The sequence below is a fragment of the Geospiza fortis genome, unplaced genomic scaffold (assembly GCF_000277835.1).
Source record: "Geospiza fortis unplaced genomic scaffold, GeoFor_1.0 scaffold112, whole genome shotgun sequence".
Taxonomy (NCBI): domain Eukaryota; kingdom Metazoa; phylum Chordata; class Aves; order Passeriformes; family Thraupidae; genus Geospiza; species Geospiza fortis.
In genome coordinates, this window is record NW_005054298.1 from 10280032 (window position 1) to 10304450 (window position 24419).

Genomic DNA, 24419 nt, shown 5'->3' on the forward strand with positions numbered 1-24419 from the left:
AACAGCCACTTCAAACTCCCATCTCACTGCAACTCCCATGATATATGGACATGATGGCCCTGCAGGCTGAGCCTCACCCTTTTTAACCCTGACCAGGCCCTGTATCAACAAATAAGTTTTACAGAGCTTTGTTTCTTCACCTGTGAAACAAATAAATCTGTGCTTACTCATCTTTGTTAATACTCTTTTGTTCGTGTTTTGTAAATGATCTTAGAGAACATTTATCCCACTGAGGAGCACTGTGCAAATTATTTTTAAAGTTCCTGTAAAGTACACTGCGTAGGATCCATAAAACAACACTGCTTTTATCTCTCTCTCTGCATGCCGCTCTATCTCCCGCCTTAGCATAACAAAGAAGACGATGTTTAGGGGCATCAAAACAGATTTTTCGAGGGTAAAAGAACAACAGCCAGTGGCTAAATAAATGTATGTGGAAACGGAGTAATCAAAGCAGAGGAGATAGATTGGTGATGTCTCAAGTAAATCTCAAAGTTTTCCAAACGAAACATTCTTGGAAACTGATATTCTCACTCTCCTAAATCATTGCTCCATGGCTGGAAATCCTGCTTCCAGAAAAACATTTGGTGCTGCTTTTTGTGCAGTGAGGAATGTAAAGAATAAAACTCCTGCAGCCCCATGTTTTTATTGTGGTTTCTACAAGCTGCACTGCTGGAAAAACTCAATGGAAAGTGCAGCTTTCTGTGGACGGTGAGGAATTATTTTTTCCAGGCGCACATGCAGAGGGTTTTGCTCGCAGGGCTGGGCAGAGCTCTCCCGGAACACAGGCAGGGTGTGAATGCGGAGTCAGCCACTGACCCACGCGCCGCTCGATTTCCTGGATTTAGTGAGTGGTCTTTGTTGGAGCTGAAAGGCTGCAGCTGGGGTGGAGGATACAAGTTCACCAGGGGTTATTTAGCTCCAGACAGTCTTCATAAAAGCACAAGTAAGTCAGAGCAAACTTTCTTTTTTTTTTTCCTTTTTTCCCTCCCCAAGCAATGAACTTCTGAACTCTGCTATTGCGAGTCGAGATATGACAGGACAGTTGAGGACTGCTAATTTGCATTTCGCTGATCTGCACAGCCCATAACTCACACAAACACACGCAGAGCAAACACGTTTCTCCATACTTCTCAAAAAAGATTTAATAGTGAAGCGTATGGCTGAGGTCTCCTATTACTTACGCAGTTAAGTTTTCCAAAACACACAATACTTCTACTATATCTGAAAACAACTAATACTTTAAAGTGCTCCATATGCATCAAGCCCAGCAAAAAAATACATTAGGTGATGTATTATCCTTTCTTTTTTATTATGGACCTTTGCTTCATCACTAATGAGTGGAACTAAATCGCTCTTACAGCTGTGAGCGAATTCACACGGGGCGAGTTTCATAAAAGGGAAAGCTCTAAAATAGCGAGGTCACAAAGCAGAAAGGGAATAACTCAGACATTTCTGGTTTATTGATCTCCTGCTTACAACTGCTTGGATACCACCATTAAGCTCCTATCCAAACAGTGACCTGCAAAAGCAGATTCCCCAACTGAGCTCTGCTCCAGTAACACTCCAAATCTTAATATCACTATACAGCTTTATCAGCAATATGCTACACATTGCATATATACCAAAACCTGTGTAAAAGATGTCAGGAGCTCCTGCCACAAGACATTTCCAATGGAAATCATCAGGTTGTCCACACTGGAAATGTCTATGGCTGTGCATCAGTCAGAGGTAACTGCTTGTGGGCTGGGTCAGAACGCTGCTTCTCTCCTCAGCAGCTGTCCAGGAAGACACCCAAACTCCCCAGCTTCTGTTCCCAGGAAAACCCACCTCATGGACTGCCTTCTGCACCTGGGAGCTGGGATGCCTGTCCCAAGCGGCTGGCAGGAGCACAAAGCTTGTGAGAGCTCCATGAATCCAAGCTCTACATGAAGCTTAAGGGGGGCTTTAAGGCCTCCTTCCCTGGGAGTGGGGAGTTGGAGCAGACAGCTGTTCTCTTTCATTTCAGAGTAATCAACTAAAACCAGTTTTGGATTTTTGGGGTTTTTTTGGGTTTTTTTTTTTTGCTTCCAGAGCAAAAAATGTATGGAATTTCCTCTCTGTGAGACCCTCTTAAGAGGTCTGTTGGAAAATGGAGTGAATTTTCACAAAATATTTTCCCCAAAAGTAGTAATGTCAGTTAGCACCAGCTCCAATTATATGACAATTCATTTCTTGTCAGACAACCAAATTTGAGATCCGTCTTATCCTTGGGCAAGTCCCTTAACAACCTTTTTTTGTTCCCCTTAGTCAAACACACTAACTTCCAAAGACTGAAGAATCCTGTATGTGAACTGCCTGAAGAGAAGGTGGTGATTCATAACACAAGGGAAAATGTGTGATAAAGCAGAGGAGCTTATCCCAGCTGTTGAAAGGGATGTGTAGAAATCCATGCAAGATTAAAATGCCAGGTTTCCATTTTCTTTGGATTTCAAAGAGAAAGATGCAATCTCTGCATCCTGCCAAACTCCAGCCCAACAGGAATGTGTGCAGTTGTTTTGACAAACTGCAGCTTACTAGAGAAAACTTAATTTTCACATCATAAACTTTCCTTAAGCTGGCTTCAGGCTTCATACTTGCAAAACCTCAGCTACAAAAATGTTATTCAAACCAGGAAAGTTTAGGGACACCAGCACAATTCTGTGTCTGAACCACATCTCCAAAATCTAAAGCTTGGTTCTGCAGCTCTCAGTGATCCCAAGCAGCACTTAAGACATATGGTCTACCCAAGACCCATGTTGCTTTTCATTGCATGTTACATGTATATAATTAAACCCTTCTGGCTCAACACAAACCAGAGTTTAAGATGCAGTTTGATCACTACCAGAAGTTCTCTCCTCCTCTCCCTGCTCTCATACACACATGGCCCTACAACAGCTATCAGAATTTATGGGTGTAAACCATAGCAGAGGTAGACCAATTCAGGGGTCCAGCACTGGTTGGTTGCTAATTATTCCACCTCTATTTCTACATTCCTAAGGGAGCTTTAGTCTAGTGTAAGTCCCCAGCCTGCAGCTCTGGAAGTCATTTGCAGACACGGCTGTGCTGTGTGTGGAGCACGTTAAGGCACCTCTGGGCTGGGGCTGGACAGTCCAAGGCAACCCAGAACTGGGCTGCTCAACCTCATCAGTGAGCTGCCAGGACACTGCTAGACCTGTCTTATCACTTGCTCATCTGATGCCTGCTCAGAGGTGCTGGAACTGCACCACACCAAGGGAACCCAGTCCCAGCACTGCTCTTTCCTCCTGGCCCTCAGGAGAGACGTGGAGGACACAGCTCAGAGTTATGGCCACTCACTCTCCCATCTTGTCAGAGAAAAGTGACAAGAAATGATTCATCCAGAGTGGACATACTGCAAAGACAGCTGATTTTGTGGACATCACAATAAATCCTGGAACATTTGTTCTGCATTAGAATATAGGATCCTGAAATTCCTGCACACCTTAAGCCACTTCTGCAGTGGGATAGGAGGGGACCATGAAGCAGTTGGTCTAATTCCCAGGACAGGGAGCAAAGGGCCCCCATTCTCTGACACTATTATCAGGTGTCCTGATACCCCTGACTGTCCATCTGTGACTCAGCTTCTTAACACAAGCATCTGGTATATAATATTCAAGCATTTCTTTAAAGCACTTTGAGATATATGGGAAGAAAATCCTTGTATGGGTGTTGATGGAAAGAAACAACATCCCTCAGCCCTTCAGTCACTGCTAGATTTGTTGTGAAATGAGAATGCATCAGGGGAAAAACTTCCATCACCTATGGCTGGTACCATCTCCTCAGTTTTCTAAATTAATGTGCAAACTAAGTGAATGAAATATGTAGCTCTAAGCATGAGCTAGTTCATCTGTAACTTATGGCAGCTAACAATAAATAAAATACTAAGTTTTGCCAAGGAAAATAACTGAAACTGTGATATAAGGCTTTTCTTGGGAAAACAGAATACAAGTCACTGAGAACCATGTTAGAACCCAACACATCAAAAAGCAACAACAAACTAACAAGTCAGAGCACTTCCTACTCTAAGAGGTAAATAAAATAAACTTCTGTTGACACAATGCACCTTATGACAGAATTACTGTTCCTTTTTTAAACCCCATACTTGGCTTCCAACAGATCTTGTGGAGAGACATCTTATTTATACATAAACAAATATAAGGCACTGTTAGTATATGCTGCATGTATAGAAGGCCTAAATCCTCTCTTATGGAGTGCTTAAACTCAAAATCAGACGTAGCACATGAAGCTACAAGGACACTGAACTACAGTTTGCATCAGCATCACTTGGTGTCCTGAAGCCATTAGCTGAACACAGGGAATTTCTCCTATTGAAAGTTTACATCTGTGCAGACCAACCTAAAGAGCTTTCTTTGAAAGCTGGAAGAGATTTCACTGAAAGCTAAATGAACATTATAAACATTTACTCTCGGAGGCCCACAGTGCTGGGCTGAGGAGCAGGACTTGGAAGAGATAAAGGCAGGGCACTAGTATGGAGTAATGGAGGATAGATGCCCTGGAAAAGGACAAAAGGCAGTAAAGAAACTGTGCAACTGTCAGCAAACTTAGCTGAAAACCTTCCAACCTTTAAATGCTGCTGAAGAAAACTAACACTGTATTTTAAGTCAATATAATCTGATTCCACTGCCTGGCTTTCATGCACACTCATTTATATTTTCTCATATTGCAGAAGAAAAAGAAAGGCATGTTCCTTGCACTTGGGCTGACTCCCTCCCTCAGTTTCGGCTTCTCCTCATGTCCTGCCAGAAGGAGGGTTTGGGTGCTGATCTGTCCTTTCTGGGGGCAATGAGACATCTGTTTCACAGTAGGGGGAGAACAGCAAAGGCCACGCACATCTGAAACTCTTTTGCAGTTACTATGGGGAAATGTAATGAGATAGACTACTGCTTTATTAATCAAACATCCACAGCAAATTAATCCTTTCACTGCACAAGCTGGCTCAAGATTTTTCGTTGCCCTCAACAGATAAGGAGGAAGGGCAGCCTTTTCCTTTCTTATACTGACAAAAAAGTGTGCTTACTGTGCCTAATAGTCTGCCATGCTGCACAGGCTGGCTCTTGCAAGCCAGGACTTCGGGGAGCTGCATTTTTGCTGCTCCTGCTGGTGCTTCATAGCTCCCACCCATCTCCTGGCCCTTCAGCTGCAGCTTATCAACTCAGACCAACAAGGCTGGGAATACTCCATATGCTCCAGATCATAATGCAGCCCTGCTGTGAAGTTAAAACTGGCCCAGACTGCTATGGTGACCCCAAAATTTGCTGCGGTTTATTCCGAGGTACCCTTTCCCCCCAAACACTTCCCTCAGTTGCTCAGGCTTGCTTTTGCAAAGATGTCTTTCACTATCAAGGTTCAGAGAAGTTTGCAGCAACAATTAAAAGAAACCTTGCCAGGTTTACACCGTCCTCTTGAGGAGTGCCTGCCTGGAAAGTCTGCCTTCTAAATGGGTTGGGCCTAAGTCTACTAATAGAGGTGCAAAAGTATCATCAATCAACCTCCAGGGAAAAAAACTCCAGTGATGTCTCCTGCAAATGCTATTAGAGACCCCCAGCTGCATAATTAAAATTCCTTTTTAAAGTGGACTCAGAAATAAGGTAGGGAGGATAATTGATACTCCTGCACAGCAGTGAAACCAAACAATTTTTTAAAAATAATTCTGGAGTCATACTGACATAAATGATTTATTTCTGCTGAATGGAAACCACTTAGATTAAGGTGGCAAACTTGAGGTAGCTTAGTGGTTATGCTGCTCTCCTGAGACGATGGGGCCTGAGCACACATCCACTCCTGGTCTGGATGTGAAAAGTGGTTCAAAGCAAAGCTCTCCTCTCCAGGAGTGTACTCTCACCACAGCCCTCAGTAATGGAAATGCAATGAAGACACAATTGTTTTGACATTTCCCCACATACAAAATTTCCCATGAAAATGATCCACCAAATTAATCCAGTTCTGAGGAGACTAAAACTGCATTTTTCAGCAAGAAAACTATTCATCCCCTTGCAGAGGAGAATGAAACCCTTCAGCAGTTCTTTCTTCCCACAGAGTGAGAGAGGATATAATTCAGAAATTTCCCTGAAGCGTATGGACACAGACCTCTTCAGGGACAGCACCAACAATACAAAACACATTTAAGAACAATTATAAAAGACACTTTCAGCTCGTCTCATTTATGCTCCAAGAATGCCAGTGCTTTAAAGCTTTCTGTCCTCCCTCTCTTCAACAAAATAGCCAAGTTTCCAGTGTGTGCTAAGTGCTACAGCTGCATTTGTTCCTCTATTTACATGAATCTGCCATCTTTCCTGTGCTACCATTTTAGTTGAGATAACTCTAACTTGATTTACACAAGCTAGTTAACCTAATTTTCTAATTTAGCCCATCTAGATTAGGAAAAGAAAAATGCATTCAAGAGTCACTTTTAACATAACGAGTAGAGAAATGAACCTTTCCTCAGTTACTGTGGAGGACATTTTAAAATGACAGACAATGCAGTGTGTTCTGCCAGTAGGAAAGTGATCCTCTGACCTTAGTTTGCATTTCAAGTGAAGTGAAAAGCAGAAGAAATGGGAGTTTCTAAAGAAAAAGTTAAGGTACAGTATTGTAGATTTATAAAAGATCATAGACCATGTGCATCAATGGGAGCTTGTTTGTCCTGATTTCTTTGAAGCAAAGTGAGAGATTTCTTGGTGCAGAGCTGCAGCATAACTTTGATATCTATTCCAGAGACCGTAAGTGAACTAACCCCCAAAAGGTAACACTACAGCACCTGGATGGGAGCAGTGTGGGCGGTAAAAGAAGGTCCTGATCAAAGAGCAGATACTACTGACCTGGCCAAGCTTGCCATGCCAGTGGGGCCATCTGGGCTCAGCTGTGGCTCAAGAGGTTGCTCACACCCCTGCCCTCATCTCCACCACCACAACACCAGGAGCTGCTCTGTCACATCCAGACATGGTGCATGTGTGGAGAGGCGCAGCGGCTTTGGTGTATGGTTTGCATGCCTCTGCATCAAATACATAAAACACAAAAGGCATGATTTGAAACTGTCCTTAATAAAGACTCTGGAAAACCCTGTCTTCTTAAGCAAACAGGGTTGTGCCCTAAACACTGAGCAACAGGACTACTGCTGGAAAAGCAGCCCATGGCTTAATACATCACACTGTCAAAAAGCTTCTCCCATTATTCAACTGAAATTTGCCTTCTCTTAAATTTCATCCCATTACTTCTAGTTACACCCCATTGTACCACTCTAAATAATTCTTCATAGCCTTGGTGTTTACACCCTTCAGATATTTGTAGATTTATATCTCAACCACCCCATTTGTCATCCTTTAGCCAAGTTATCTATATTCAGCTCTTTCGGTCTTCTCTTGTAAGTCAATCCCTCAAGCTCTCTTGTTACTTCTTTTTTTCTCCTGAACTCTCTCCAATTTGTCAATCTCTATTGTAATGGAGTGAAGCAGACCTGAATGCATTACACTTTCTGCAGTTACCAGTGCTGTGTCCTCAGTCCCATCTGCTGCCTCAGCACAGGACAAGCAACCAAACCGTTTTTGGGGCGGGGTCTTTTTAGGTTATGAAAAGCAGCAAATTTGCATGATCTTCACACTCAGTTACTAATTACCGAGGACCTAGGTATCCCAATAGATGCTGCACCCTGGATGTCCACTCCACTGGATTTTTTCCCCCCAGATAATCTAGCTCTTCCTACTTGAATCCCGTTTTAAGGTGCTGTGCTGCTTCTTGCATGGTCTACAGAAGTCACCTTCCCCAAATGCTGAGTCCACCCGCCACGCTGCTTCCAGACTCGAGGGTTTATTTCTCCATCCAGGATGCCACAATGGAGAACTCCACCATCATTTCCACTAGTTTACCAGGTGCCCTCACAGAGCATTCCTATGATTCTCTGATTCCACCAGAGACTTTCAGTTCAACACAAAATGGACACCAAACCTATGCAGTGCTGGCGTTACAAACCTCTGTTCTCAATCAAATGTTCTGCCTTCTACAACAGCCCAGATGATCACAGAACACACAGTGCCCTGAGGGACCCCAGTGCAAAATGAACCACAAACAGATGACATTCCTCCAACATGTGCATCTCCATAAAGCCAGGGTTGTTTCTCCCTGTCCTGTGAACACGTCCTGCTGCACAGCTCCTTCAACAAAACTGTCTGGCCAAATCAGAGGAGGACCTCTGAAAACAGCTGACAAGGGTTAAAACCACAACTAAATGGGTTCTCAGTTGCGCAAGCACAAACGTCACAGCAGGACAAAGGCCCTGGAGAATAACCCTGGGAAGCAGAACTTGTGGCTGGGGGAGGCACTCACATCCCCTCTGGTGACAAGGGCAGGCCTTTTGAAGGGAAATGAGCAAAGGCACATATGACTTCAAACTGAAGAGCTGCTTTTTAGCTTTCCTGGCTACTGCTGGTCTACCTGAAAGGAGACTCGGTGCTTTTCTAGACTGCGCTCTGATCTGTGTGAACATCCCCAGTTTGAGAAGATATCCCATAAATCTACAGTTCAGGCATACAGCAGATGGGCACTTCTCTTCAACACATTCACTCTGTCTCATATTAGCACCATGTCTTCACCACATGACTTTTGAAGAGAAAAGCTATTTTGCATACCTATTAAAAATAGTCATTTTCCTCCCTAATTGTAACTTTCATGTAGCATCTAAAATCATCAGGTCACAGTGCTGCAGAAAACCATCTAATAAGAACTTAGACACATTCTATTATAGGCATGCATGATCAATTCTGCTTTTAAGATTACATATACACTCAAGTTATTATAAAGATCAGCTTTGTACAAACAACAACAAAGCAAAAGTCTTCAAAAACTCTGAAAGACAGTGAGGTCCTGAAGCCATGTCAGAGATGCATTCAAAGCCAGGTGGGACCCATCAGCTCCAGTTCAAGGCCTCTCTCCCCACAGCAGAAAGCGTGGTGGGGAAGGACAAAAGCTGACCCCTTAGGGAACAGCTATAAAAAGCATCCAAAAAACACACAGCAAGCTCTGGCAAGAAGTTTGCATTTGCCATCACTTAAATTAACAGCAAAGGAATCCCCAGGAGGGAGGAAATTTGGACTCTGTCCAACATGCAAGTGTGCTGTGTGAGGAGCTGTGGGGGGAAGAAAGAGCCACAAACAAGCACTGTGGATTCAGAGGAAACCAACACAAACTGCCAGCAACTCTGAACCCTTAAAAAGGGCAGGAGCTTGGCTTGACTACATTGACAGGTATCAGGAGAGAAGTTTATTGCAGGTGATCTCAAACAGAATTGCCACTGTCAGTCATCAACTTTCCATGAGCTGCCTTTTGAAAACAAAGACTTTAATATTAAAAAAAAAAAAAAACAAACAACCCCAACAAGTTATCTTAAAGTATTTCTAGAGTTTATGAAAAATGCAACAATCAAAAATATCACAGTTGGCAACATAGCTAATGTAACACTGCGAATAGTTCCCTTGCTATCTTACATGCTGAGTTATTATCCATACCTACATCACATGCAGGTCATGCTGACTTCCAGAAGACTCAAATCCCAGTCAGCACTCATTTAGCTTATGACACAAAGGATAGCTGCTCCACACTTCCATAATGGCCTAAAGAGTTATGATGTATTCTGGATTAAATCCCAAAACACCTAAACAGATGGGGTTTTTTTTACCCCACAAAAGTCATTATTAGGTTAAGAAGTAATTTGGTCATGTAAGTTTAACTTAAGCTAGTAAATCAAATAACATCTTTCTAAAAGCAGTAAAGTGTTCAGAACTTAATCCTTTTAATTCCTGTTTATCCCCTTGGCACTTAGACTATTTTTGTTCTATTCACTTTTGCCGTAATAAAAAGTTAATAAAAGAGCGCAAGTAGTCAGACAAGTTACAGAAATAATGAAGACTGGTTTCCTGCAGGTTTGGTGTCTTACATCCCTTCTTTCCCCCACAGTATTTTCCCAGCTGCCACCAGGTTGTCTGTGCATCTGTCTCCTTGGGACCCCTTCATGTCCCTTAACTACTCGTGAGCCAAGTGCCTGCCTCCAAGAGGGGATAACCGTGGTTTGTAACAGCCCGCAGGTCTAGCAGAGCAGAGAGCTGATAACATCACATTCCAGCCTCCTCTTCTGCTGGGGGACTGGCTCTTCTGCTAAAGAGCAACAAATTTAAGGCAAAGATCTCCCTTATAAAAATAGACTGTGAAAGTTTTATGAACTTCCTACATAATAATGCAATAGTTTTTCTAAGATAACCCACACAGGTATTGTTACCAACTAGAACTGTAATACATGCATGTCCCACAAATGCCCTGAAAGTAAGGTGATCTTTGCAGGCCACAGGAAGGGCTCCCTCAGATAAGAAAAGGGCAGGGAAAGCATTGCTTTCTGAGAAGCCCCATGGGAAATAATCAAACTTACAACCAGTTCTTTCATAAATCAAGAGGATCGGGTTCAAGTAGCTTCTCATGTGCCACCATGACAGTGTCACAAAGGAAAGGTCTGTCCCAACCGTGCAAATCCTTAGTATGGTGGACATTTCCAGTTTACAGCAATTATCTTGAAATGCCCCTGCCTACTTGTATGCAGACAAAGCACAGGGAAGCAGAGTATGTACCACTGCTTGTGGAAGGCTGCAGGGTAAGTCACCATTCTGCTCCAGTACAAGCTCTGCATGGTTCCAAGGCACAGCTCCAGATCCAGCACATTAGTACAAAAAGGTCACAGGGGTCCATGTGAGAGGCAACTGGTGACACACAAGGCAGGACGTGCCCTCATGGTCACACTTGGTCTCACAAAGCAGTCATCGCTCACTAGCTCTTTGCCATGAACCTGGGATACAAAGAGCAGCCCTGTGCCTTTGGTGAGCTGCAACATTTCCTGGTATTTCTAAGGGACTAAGCTGTGGGTCCTGAGGGAGCTGGTGGGTGAAGTGGCTAAGCCACCATCCACCCTATTTGAGAAGTTGTGGCACTCTGGTGAAGTTCTCAGTGACTTCAAGAGGGGAAACATAACACCCATTTTTCCTCCCCACAGATACAAGCTATACAGTCAGCTCTGCACACAGGAGTCACTCTGCCTGAGGCTGGTGGTCCCAGCAGGGCACTTGCCATGTCCCTGCAATATTTCTACCACTACAACACAGCTGGGTTGCTGAGTCCAGTTGAACACTGCAGCTCCCCAGGAAACATGAGGGACTGATGAGGAAGGAGGTCCCAGTAAAGCAGGAGTTGTCAAATTGAGTTGTCAGAGACACAAGCCCAGTAGAAGCTTTGCACTCATGTGGGATGGTACCAGGTTTCTTTCTGAACACAGCACACCTCATCATTCAAGCACTACACTCATACCTAAACATGAAACACAAACTTTCTATTATTGTTTTCATAGATAACCAATAAATCTTTAATTTCTACTGAAAAGAGAATTACAAGCCCAACACGCTTAAGACACAGGCTGGGATCCAGCTTTCCAACATAGATGCAAATCTAAGCTTTTGTGTACAATAAGTGCAGACCCATTCAGTCCCCAGTATGACCAGTCCACTTGCAAACTGTGACATCAGACGGCACAACCAGCACCTAAGCTCATAGGTGGAAATACCACCTACAATTGTAAGGTACAGCTGGATGCAGGTACTTGCATAAGATTCATTCATGGCAGTGTTAAAAAAAAACCCAAACCAAAAAATAACAAAAACCTCCAAACAAATAAACAAACAAAAAAGAAAAATAAAAGGAATACAAATGAAGTATGATGAATTTGCAGCAGTGGTCTAGCTAGCACATGTAGGTGCGATGCATGTATGATCCCTTGCACCATCTGCTCTGGTCTTCCCAGCCCTATCCTTTATCCTAACATTATTCCCCAGCAGTTTCTTGCTTATCAGAGATGAGATCTGCAGTTCTGCCACTGGACCAATTCAACTCTTCTTTCTGCAGAAACCAAGGCAGTGGCTTTCCTGAGTAGCTGTTTTTTCCTTGGTACAGTGAACTTAATAGAGATGTCGAGCACAAGTGCTGGCTGCTTCCTACCCCTGCTGAAATTGGGAGCAGACCTCCTGCAAGGAGGCAGCCCCAGGGAGCAGCTGTAATGCAAAGCAGCCTTTACCATTCACGAGAGCCGCAGCGCCAGGCTGCTGCTGCCAACTTTTCTGCCACGTTCATCCTGGCACTGCAGATCAGGAGGAGGAGCGGCATCCCGTGGCCACACTGCCGGAGTGACACCCAGCTACCCGAGGGGTGGCTGGACTCTGACCTCCCATTTAAGCACAAGTTGGTCATAAGTCAGAAAGCTCCACTGCTGCAGGCTGGGGGGCAGGCAAAACAACATTTTAGAGGCAAATGCCCTGGGAGCCACGCTCGTCACTGACGGAACCCAAGAGATCTGGATTAATTTGCCTTTTTGCTTTCAGTTTACTTCTTGCAACCTCACAGTAAACCGCTTAACCTTGGAGGCAATAAAGTGAGATGCCAGCATGTTCAGCTCATAGTACTCACACTATGCTCTAATCCAGTCTGCATGTCCAGTCCTGTCATTAGCTGGAGGAAACATTAATCCAAGACAGTAGAAAAGAAGGAGCAAAAAATTGTTTCTGGAAATGCAATTATTCTAATGGCAAACTGTGGAGGTTTGTTATCTAGACCCACAGCTGAGTTAAACTGAAACATATTATATTTCATGAAAAAAAGTTTTAACCATATGTTTAGTCATTTGTGAGCTCTTGATCCTAACGCACAACATAAGCTGCAATATCAGTGTCAAAAGTGCCTGATTTAAAGCATAAGACGCAGAGTTACATGAAGTCAAGTTAAAATCACTTCTGCAAGCTTGTGGACAGAGACCTTCACGTGGGCTGACAGGTACAGGGGAACACATCCTGGGGTCTGTGCCGGACGGGGGAAAGGAAAGTTTTTTCATTAGAAGTTTTTCTGTGAGGTTGGCTAGGGGGAAGATGATATAGCTGGGGGGGAAGACTGAGACAGCTAAAGAATAACACATGGTATGCTTTCAAAACATACAGCAACATGTGACATTCGTCTGCAAGTCTGGCGCTGAGGAGCCTGTGGTCTGGCAGCAGGGAGAATTTCTGCTTTTTATTTCTTAAATCATTGCAGGCATTTGAACTAAACCCCCCACCTAATAGTCTGAGGGGTAGAACATAAAATCAGATTTTACGTACTGTACTTTCAGTCAGCCATTTTCTCAGTGGATTTTTATCCTCCAACTCAATTCCCACATCATTAAAGTGATGCTGTCTCTTTAAAACACAATGTGGTGCCGTGCCAAAGCCTGCAATAAGAATCACTGGCACCAAAACAGTCAAAGCACATAGCTTAATTCTCTACTTAATAAGACAATTAAAGAAGAGTATTTGGATACAGCAGTCTGCAAGTACCAACACAGAGCACTGATGTCTCCAAAGGCATGTTGATCTGAAGGCTTTATCAGAAAGCATCTGTCACAACCAGATGCCATCAACACCTGAGAAAAGTGTGAAATAAAGCGGGTTAATGTGGCTGTGATACACACAAAGGCTTGCACTGCCCAAGTCCTTATTAGTGAGCATTTAAGAGGGTGCAGGATAAAGTGCCCAGATGTAAAATTGCTCACAGATTAAAATAAATTATAATATATGTATACAGCTACATCTGTTAAAATACAGTCTTGTGCATATGACTCAAATTACAATGGAATTAAGAGTGCTGCATATTTTGAGTATTCACTGCCATAATCATAGAAAGGCTTAGAGCAAGGCTGTTTTTAAATACTGTGCTTTGACAGATGCATTAATACATGGGGATGATTTGGGGTACAGAGACTAACACAGGCACCAGTGATTGCTCATATGGACTCCCTTGACCATATCTGCCTCGAAATTTCCAATCAAGTAATTCTCAGATGTCATCTCCTAGCAGGCTTCATCCTGCAGAGCTGAACCAAAGCTAGAGAGAAAGATAACAGCAGCGATATATGAACTAATTAGTCATTTGATTAGCCGGCAAGAAGACAAGGTCCTGCAGTTCTGTGACCTAAAAATGCCACTGATGACCTTAAAACTCCATCTCAAGGGTGTCTGGAAATCTGTAACCTCCAGGGAGAGAGAGAGAAATGGGTGATGCCTAAACTCCATTAGCTCACATGAGATGTTGAAAGAGCACAGATGTTAAGCCAAGGATAGGTGTGACATTTGAAGCACTCAGCCAGCAAAAGAGCACCTGCAGCTCTGCACTCTGTTTGAACTGCTGCACCAAGGACTCCCAGTCCAGCCTACATGGGAGGTTTGTGGGACGAGTGGTTTAGCACACCGAGAAAGCACACCAGGACCACAGACCTCATCCTAGCAACCCAACAACACACGGCAAGAAAGGAAAAAAATAAACCAGATAAAAACCCCCAGCTGCTCTCCCTTCATTAGAGCAGGGCTAACAGCCTGCCAGTCCCAGGCAGCAGCCCCTGGGCTGCACCACGCCAGCAGAAGAGAGTGACTGAGGGAAGGAGGGAAAAGTCACTTTGACGAAGACATCCTGAGTGGTTGCCTTCTTCACTTCCACTAGAGGGTCCTACACTTCACTGGAGATCTGATTCTGGTAAACCCCGTGAATGCACTAGTTATTCCACATTCAGTAACAGGAGGAGGGAGTGGGGTGATGGCAGGAGGCTGAAAAGTTGCATCTTCAACAGCAAAGGAGGAAGACACCAAAATGACCAGGGTTAGGGGTCCCAGGTTGTTCTGTGTCCCCTTCCTTAGTCTGACAGCTGGAGCACTTCATTACCTGACTGCAGCCAATGCACTAAAAGTTTCCAGCCTAAACTGAGGCAGTGCCTCTCTGGAAAGCCACCACCTGGTGCAGAGAAACCCACAGCGACCAGAAATGGGCCAGCCCAAAGTGGGCAGCAGAAAGCAACGCCAACTCACAAGCAGTGAGTTCCTCTCTACCAAGAAAGCCCATCTCATCTCCCACCTTCAACAGCTTGGATGGAGTCTGATTCTCAGATGTCTCTCTACCCTGAGAAGAGATTAAAGGAAACAAATGCATTGGCAAAGATGACCCTGCCATCTGCACCTTGGAAATGCCCTCTGGAATGGAGAAGAGGAAGACCCCTCACTCTGCACACTCCTGGGAGAATGGTGCAACCTCCAGAGCTGCCCCATTTCATACTCATCCTCTCGACACAGATCTAGACCTGCCTTTCACCTCCCACTTCCCTCATGTGCTTTGACCCAGAGGGATGAAATCACCTCCAGCATCAGTGAATTTCTCAAAAGCCAGAGGCCTTGGAGTAATACTCAGAAGTAGGAACATTTTCTCAAATAGGAAATGGAGATTTAGAGTGCTGCAGCAAGGTCTCTAAAGAACTGCAAGCTTTGCTGGGATAATGCAACCCCAATATGCACAATGTTTCCCTCCTCATTCCCTTTTCTCTGCAGAAAATGGGAAAAAGACCCCAACAGCACACACAATAAATCAAAGATGAAAAAATTTGCCATGGACATGGTTCAGTAACACATGTGCTGTGCTCAGCCCTGTTGTTCCCTTACAGCTCTCAGAAGCAGCGAGCAAAGCTAAGAATCCAGTTTACTGCAGTTACAAAGAAATTTAAGGTTTCCAAATATGACTTATTGTGAATTGAAACAAAACCTCAAAATGCTGAAATTCTCCACAAAAGGAATTCTAAAACAATCACTTGGAGTCTACTGGAAAAGCAATTATATTGCTACTGTATTTTCTACAATGGAATTATACTTAAAAATTCTAAACAGAAACTTAGTTCAACACAAAGCATGTAAAACAATGAATTGTTAACACTCTCAGAAAAACCCTCCATCTCTTTTTTCTGCAACTTTTTTACAACACTGACCTGGTTTTGTAGAAGATTTTAGTGTTGATGACGCCAGATATTGGAATATGATTCCATCAACAAGTCCTAGCCAGGAAATACCAAAGCTGGGGTTGCCAAAGCAACACAATTAACTTGATCACGGTACATACACTGTGTGCCACTTCCCAAATGGCCCTTTAACACCCAGCTAAATCCTTGGCTTGAATGGGGCATCCGAATGACTTTCTCCTCCAAGTTCCTCAAGAACACAGAGCAAAAGGAGAAGCTGTCAAAATTACTAAAAGCCAAGTACCACTCTGCTTCCTGGCCAATGGTACCCTGGGCTTGAAGAGGTCAAGGAGCAATTCTTGAGCCTACTCCCACAACTGTGAACTGTAGCAATCACAGAAGCACATGACCCTCTTGCATTTTATAAAGATTCACTTTTAATTCACTGTTACCAAATTTAAGAGGTTTGATTCTTTTATGGGATTATCAGTAAAATTACTACTGTTTGGGCAGGGAGGCCTGAATGCTGGTGCTAAACCTTGATCCTGGGGCCACAAACTTCAAAACCTGAATATGCTGTCACTAACTCAATGTGTACAATGTATCAAAAATAAGAATCTGTCTGCTCATTTGAAAAAAAAAAAACCACAAAAGTAAGAGACAGGAAAAAATTTGAGTGATGGGCTTTCAACCTGTCATCAGACCACTGCGACCTCAATTTTTGAGAAATAAAATCAAAATCTATTCTTATCTTCAGAGATTCAAGATGTATTTATGTGTCAAACTTTCTCCCCCTTGTCCTTAGCCTTTGGGAAGCACACTAAAAATCATATCAAAGCGTGCAAACCCTGCCATCACATTCCCATTCACCTTTGACCCAGGATGCCTACAGCTCTCACCAGCTCCTCAGTGCATCCTCACCGTGCGGCAAAGGCGGCAGGTCTGGGAGCAAACGGCTCAGGATGAAATAAAGGCCACTTTGCATAGCAAAACTGTGCTGCCCTGCTCAAATTCTGAAGGCCAAAAAAGTTTTCTTTGGCAGTTTTCTGTTTCTTTGTATCTGTGAAGGATATTTCACCACCCTCTTCCTCTCCTTACATACAAATATTTGATTATTCTCTTTGAAATGTCTCTAACATCTACAAGCATAGGATGCCGAATGCAAACACTGATTGATTCTTTCTTAGCCATCAAATGTGCTTACACAGCAACTACACACAGCAAATGCACACAAATCTCACATTTCACGTTTTAAAATATGAACATGCTGTGTTATTTTTTTTTACTCAAACATAATGAATGAGCTTAAATATTAGAACTTGAAATTATTAAGTAAATCATGGCACCTGTAAAGCTTTTATTTGCATAACATTAATTCTTGATGGCATGTAAAACAAATTCATCACTCTCACTATATTGTAGTCTGATTTATGTTAGAATTGGAAAAAATAAAAATCTTGAGCACAAAATTATGTTGACAAGATGTACGTGCTCTTTGAAGCACAAGATTTTTTTTCTTTTCTGAAGCATCAAAACAACTAAATTATGGGAAAGAGGGCTGGGAGAAAGCATCTTTAAAAATGAATAACATACTAGCGTCACACATACACACTCTACAGTTATTAATGTCAAGCATGGTGAAGATACTCTAGAAAATCATTACCATTCATAGCTACTAACAGCCATTAAATTTCAATCAATTCAACTTAACACAAGTGTACTTCAGCAGCCCTTACAGTTCCTTATAGAGGTGGCTCAGAAAGTCCTGTCTGACTTATTGCATTGTCCCCCGCACAAAGGGGCATTGCTGAGCATTGCTGTGAAAAGGAGCGATCTTGGTCTTGGGAACTGATGCTCTTTTAACACCGCTGCAATCAACAGACCTTGCTTTTAAAGACGGTGTGATAAAAGGGCTCTAATAGAGCTCCTCAGGTCAGCGTGGAGGGGAGCAATACACTGATTCTAGCTAAGAATGCCACTTTCCAAGCAGAAAAAAAATAAATGCTGAGATGTTTTCAAGGGGTTTTCAATGAATTTTAGCGACAGAATCAAACTGCTTAACACAGCGCTAAACAACTTCCAAGTGATCTGCTTGCTTGAATAGATAATCACCAAATATATATTTAAACAAAACAGGATTTAACTTCCAGAGACTGGATATTTAAAGCTCCTAGTGATGAATATAAGCCACAGCACTGTAACGTTACAGAATCTCCACTCTTCTGAATTGCATTTGTAACACGGGAAGTTTCCCCACTGCCCCTGCAGGAATTCCGCTGTGCAGCGAACCATCCCCTGCAGATTCTGGGAAGAACCAGCTGGTCCCCTGCTGCGGGTATTTGCCACCTCCTGGCGGGGTGAGGGACTGTGACCACAGGGTGCTCCTCTCTGAGGGGCTGGACCCACACCGGCTTCCCCTGTGCAGCACAGCATCCCACAGAAGGTGTCTTCCTCTGGAGAGATTTCATTAGTTTCATGTGAATGGGTTACCTCCACTAAAATCCTACATTTCACAGGGGATAGGAGACGCTTTACTACTATTCCCCCCCACCCCCCTTCCCCCCAGAAGCCCAGATTTTTGCAGCAGGGCTCATTCTGCTGGGCACAAAGTCCTCTCTCCAGATTTACAGGCAGTTGAAGCTTGCAAGGGTCTACTCCTACAGAACAGAGAGTCACTCCATGCACAGAAAAACAGATGTGCCATCACTGTAGCTGAAATTACAAACTCAAGTCCAGAGTCCCTTTTATGGCTTTTAGATCATCCTTTAAAAGTGTCAGGATTGATGCTATTATTCACTGGGAGAGTATTGGGACTGTTCTACAGAACTCTATGGTTTTGCTTCCCCCGGGATTTAGACTTTGCATTTAACATGGGGTAGCAGTAAAGTTTTTAAGAATCAAGAAACATCCAAGTAATCTCTCAGGCAGATATATGCTTCATTTTAACTCATTTCTCTACACTTACAAGCTGCACTAAATGAAATGAATTTAATGTTAAAAGGGGCGTTTATTGAAAAATCTTCCAGTGACAAGTTCAGAAAGTGCCAGAGTTCAAGTAAATCATTCCATGGAAAATGTTAGCAAAGCTTAATCATACTGGAAGCCACATTTAATTACAGCTTTTTTAAGTCCATCTGGGAAAAAAGAAGCGACTTAAATATGTCACCTGAGATGATCTAGATACTGAAACTATTTGTAAGTTAACAAAAGCATTTGCATCACAAAGCGCTCTGGGGCAGCACCACGGCAAAGCAGATGTGTAATGAACAAGGATCACAGCACCAAAACAATCAGGACTGTAAATAACTACTACTAATCTGCAATCATTTAAATTTGGATTTAATTGCTAGGCAGCAAATACATTTAATTCCTGAAGAGGTAAATGCTCTGCCGAATACACACTTAAAGGTATTTAGTGACAGAAGCATCACAGTCAAGAATCTAAATGTTAGGAAGGCAGAGAAAAGCCAAGGAGCAGAGCTGGGAGTGCCATGAGTTCACAACTTTAAACAAACTTTTCCCAGGAAGAGAATGAATAATGTGGCCATCCCCACTGTACATACTGTAACTGCTGCAGGAGTGACACAATGAGGCACATGGGAGGCAAGAGGGTAGTGACTATGGAACAAAATTCAATCTAGTGACTAATGAATAAAAAGTTCCTTTTATTTCTCAGTTGTTTTTGGTTCATTAAATTTTCCACAGATTTGCAGAGAAGAAAATGTGATCAATAAACCTTGACAAAAGTGAACATGTGAAATAGAGGAGAGAAAGGCACAGGAAGATAAAAGTGATATCCCGATCACAGATTTCAGAGGCAGATGACCAGAGCTCTGGGCTGCTGAATAATCTGAATAGACCATCATTTCTTTACAGCCTTTTACTTTCTTTTCCCTGACTGTTGGAACTCTTCATTCAATACAATAGTAAATGCACTAAAACTTTTTTTCTTATGCTAATGGTCGAAATCGGGCGCTCACAGTTAAAACACACTTCCCACCAACTTGTTTTCTTAAAAAAAAAAAAAAAATAACCTATTCAAGTTAAACTAAAATGTCAAAGACAGCTTAAGGCTTACTCTCACCATTCCTCAAAATTAATGGTTTTCTCCCCAGTAGATACAAAAAGAAAAGACCTGAATAAGGATAAAGCTGCAAGACTCTTTTCATATGAAAAAGAACACTTAGAAAGTGAAAAGAAATACATCCAGTACAAAGATCCTGGTACCTACAGTTCTAATTTGTATTGTTTCCTCTTAGAATATTTATAATTGCAGAAAGGTGACAGCCAATCACAAATAATTGTGAAACGGTAAGAAAAGATTCACCAGTGACTAATGTATTTGGGCAGTCATGCCCATGACAGTATCAGAAACGCTTCCACTCATTACAATAGGAGCCCAAGGGAGCCTATTTTCAATTTTTTTTCTAATTTGGGTGTCCACTTCCAGGCACTGAGGTCTCTTTTTGAGACCTCACAAATCCCAAACAATTTTTACAGCTCTGACCTTCTGAATTAAAGGATAATTTTCCTGTTCCCTTTGTGCAACACATTTCATCTTTAGTGCATTAGGGTTCACTTTGTTTATATGAAGTTAAAGGTTATGGGTTGTGGTTTTACAGTAGCCAAGAGTGAATGGACAAAAGTTCTGTGGCCTCTCCTGGACTACACACATCGAACATGTATTCACTCGCAACTGGAGCTGGTCTGTAGAAAATTTGACCTGATTACCCACTATTTCCATTCCAGTCACTTGTTCACAAGGGAAACCTGCAACTTTGCCTCTTGAACTATCAAGATTGCCATGCAAGATGCAATTTTTCCTTCCTTTTACACCAAACACCAGTTAGTTTCTAGAAGATGCATATATATGGGGTCTGCTGTATGCACAGGTCATGAATTGTGCATATTCCTTGCATGCACACAAATGTGTGTACATACATGTAGATATGCACAGGCACACGTATTATTTGCCTTTCTAACACAATGCCTTCTTGCTGTCATTCATAGGAGGATTCATTCTTTGCTGTTATTTTATTTAGTGTTGCATTAATTAATTCCCAAATACCTACAAGTTGTTTTGGTTTTCTTTACAAGGGTCCTGGCAACAGAGCTGAAGCAAACCCTAAATACCACTTAATACTTTGTGGCAAGTTGTCCAAATGTGCAACTGTTTAAAATATTTACCCAGGTACATAAGGGGGTTGTGCAGCTCTCGAACAATGCCCTGGAATCTTTCCCATCAGCAAGAAAGCGGACAAAAAGCAGAGACCGCTTAACCTCAATGCCTTAGCAGCAAGTGAGAAGTGCAAATATTGCATTTCTATAAAGCCCTAGAAGCTTCATAGAAATGGAGTGGCAACTAATTAGTTTGATGCTATAGTCACATCTAATGTTCCTAAGTAGCTTCTTTGAAGACACTCACTGCCTTGAAATCCTTGGCCAGATTATTAAGTGGAGGCTTTGTGATGGGGCAATAGATAGGTGTTTGCTCCACAAATACATACAGATTTTGGTGACTGCTTACTGAATCCACTGCTTTCACTAATCTGCACTGGAAACATCACTATGAACAGAGCACTTCTCAGAGTACAAAAGCATGAAGTATCTGTGTACCTTTCAGACTACAGGGCAAACAACTGGCTTACAGTAGGCCACCAAACACAGGGGCAGGCAGTTAACCAAGTGTCTTCCAAACTTGCAAATAGAGAATGAGAATAATGCAACTGCTATTAGGTCATATGCTCTACCCTATCCTTAAACTAAAAAAATGGGTCCATAGGAGTGAAAAATTCAAATGTTCTCAATGGAAATAAAATATCGTGATCATGAAAAATGTATTTTCAAGTCAGACAAAACTGTAGTGACCACATAACCCTTTCTGTATACAGCTGATCACACAGCCCCAGAGCCTGTGCAGCTTCTATACAACTGTGCCACTGAAAGGGAAGTTGTGGTATAAACTTGTAAGATCATTAGAATCACAGAAAACATAATCAAAAATGGTTCTTTGACATCGAAGTTCAAACGGTTTTCAAAACAATGACAAAAATACTGCTTATTATATATATGCAGCCAGAAGGCTGTCTTTTCTAAATGTGACTTCAGTGTGACATTTGGGAATGCAAGCTGCTATGTATTGGATGTCTGAGGTCAAGTTCTATTCTCTTTTATCCAAGTATAACCTGGAGCAGCTTCAATGAAATTATGCTGGATTTATATTGACATATGCATCTAGTTCAAATTCTTCTATGGCTCTAATTTTTCTCTAATTGAATGACCTAGCACAAATAGTATTTGTCCATCTGTATACATCCCCTTTGACACACTGGAGAGAAAAAAAAAGAAAGACATTGAAAGGAAGTTGGAAACAGTCCTCGAGATCTGTTTTCCTTTGAAGAACAGCAGTTGCATTTCTGGGCACTTCAAAGTCACATACTTTAAGCAATAACAACATTTGAGATGAACTGAATCTTACCTCAACTTGCTTTAAAGATCAACTCTTTCACAAACACACACCAGAGGTTGGATATACACATACCTATAGATTAACAAGTTCATCTTCAGTCAATCAAGCACTTTGCAGTGCTACAGATAGGTCATGCTTTCAATCAAACGACAAATTTCCAGGAGTTGTTTACAGTGGAAAAGCCATAATGAATTTCATTTGCTTCTTAAAAGTTGTCAGTTTTGCAATAACATTCAATACTACATTTTTATTGCAATTCAAAGTTTGACAGGTGTCACCATTTCCTGACGTTACAGCCAAAATACAAATTACCGTATCCACCCATCAGAAAAGCTGAACCAAACCAATTCACCAACTGTAGCTGCTGTATGCAGCAATTATCACGCAATTCAAACATCTCTGCAGCATAAACAATTACTTAATTATCTAGCACAATCCTCTTTTCCAGGTGAATTTAGTTTCTTTTCTAATGAAGTTAATTTTATTAGGTTTAGAACTTAAAAAAAAAACAAAACAAAACCAACCCCAAAAAGACCTCCAAAGTTTTTCTTAAAGCAAGGTAGCTAGAACAAGCAGATAAAATCAGCAAGTCTTAAAACAAATCAGTCTATTCCACTTGTGTGTATTTTGAATTTCATGGCTTATTTACTTAACTTTTTTGGCACCAACTCCACAGCACATGCCAATACAATATTTGTTTAAATGCTGTTTTATGCACATGCTAGTAACGCTTACTTTCAAATTCTTGTGCATCCCAAGAGCCTCGGTTGGAAAAAAAAAAAGAATAAAAAGAAAAAAGAAGGGGATTGGTAGGGAGTAGACAAGGTTTTACAACTAGCGCCTTTATCTGTGGCCGTAAAAATATAAACACCATACACCAATAAAATGCTAATTTCTGTAAGCACGAAGTTTTCCAGCACCTGGGGCAGTATGAAACGCGAGGGCAGCTATAGGAAGACACAAGTTTCACTGGCCCGGCCGGCGGTGACCCCCACGCCCGGACATTTGGCCACCCGAGCCATGCATCGGGGCCGAGCCGGGTCCGGCCCCGCGGAGGGGACACCGCACCCGCGGCTGAGCCGCAGCCCCGGCCCGGGAAGTTTTGAAGCCCTGGCTGCAGGTTAGCTAAATGAATAAATAAATAAATAAGCCCGTAAACCTCGGAAAAGCCGGCAGCAGGACCATTGATAAATCACCCTAAGCCCCCGCGCTGGAAAAGTCAGGTTTCCCAGGAAATGATGGCAATCACTTGAGGCAGAAAAGGCATCTAGATGAGCCCATCTCCCTCCCCTCCTCCCTGATTGTTTTAAAGCCACCGAGTCCGGGGGAAAAACTCTCAACTCTCTAAGTCCTTAATAGGATTGGAGTCCGGGTCTCTCCAAGCCGCTCCTCATCACACAGGGATCAAGTTGCAGCAGGGAATTTTTTAAATTCCTCAGCAAATATACTTGTCGAAAGATTGCCCCTCCCGGATGGGGGGATGACAAGGAGGCGAGGGGGCAACTTCATTTTTCCTCTGAAAAAAAGACAAACTATTCTGGCTTTGGGGAGCTCTGCCGTCCTCCGGGAGCCAGGGCAAGGCGGTCCCGGCAGCAGCCCGGGGCTGGGACTGTCACCGCAGCCCCCGGGAAAAACAATGGCCGTGGAGGCACGGTCCCGGAGGGGTCTGGCGGGAAAAGGGGGGGACACAGCGGACACACGCGCGGCCCCATCCTCCCCGCTCACCTGCGAGGTCGGGGGGACACACGGGACGGGCCCCCGGGCACCCGCTACGAGGAGAGCCCCTCACCAAACTGCAGCCTCCCTCACACACACCCCCCACCGGCGCAGGGCAGCTCCAACCAAAGCGGGAATAAAAAAAAGGGGGAAAAAAGGAATAAAAAGCACAATAAAAAGACACAATAAGCATCAACTTTACCCAAAAAGCGGAGCAGCAAGTTTTCAGCAGACAAGCGGTTGCCGCGGAGCAGCGCCGCTCCTCCGGCCCCCCATCATAAACTTGGGGGAGGGGGGCGTGGGTGGGACTTTCCCTCCGTCCTTCCCTTTTGTGCCTCTCCCCCGCTCCGCTCCGCT

The 24419-nt window shown here is 43.0% G+C and overlaps 1 protein-coding gene across 1 annotated transcript in view; it reads right to left on the bottom strand.

Moving 5' to 3' along the window:
* The window catches only part of GLI2 (GLI family zinc finger 2), a 186706-nt gene extending 162347 nt beyond the window's left edge, over positions 1-24359 (bottom strand). The window contains 1 exon segment of the mRNA XM_031056326.1: positions 24265-24359. The gene's annotated coding sequence lies outside the window, so the exon portion shown is untranslated.
* Between the last annotated feature and the right edge of the window lie 60 nt (positions 24360-24419).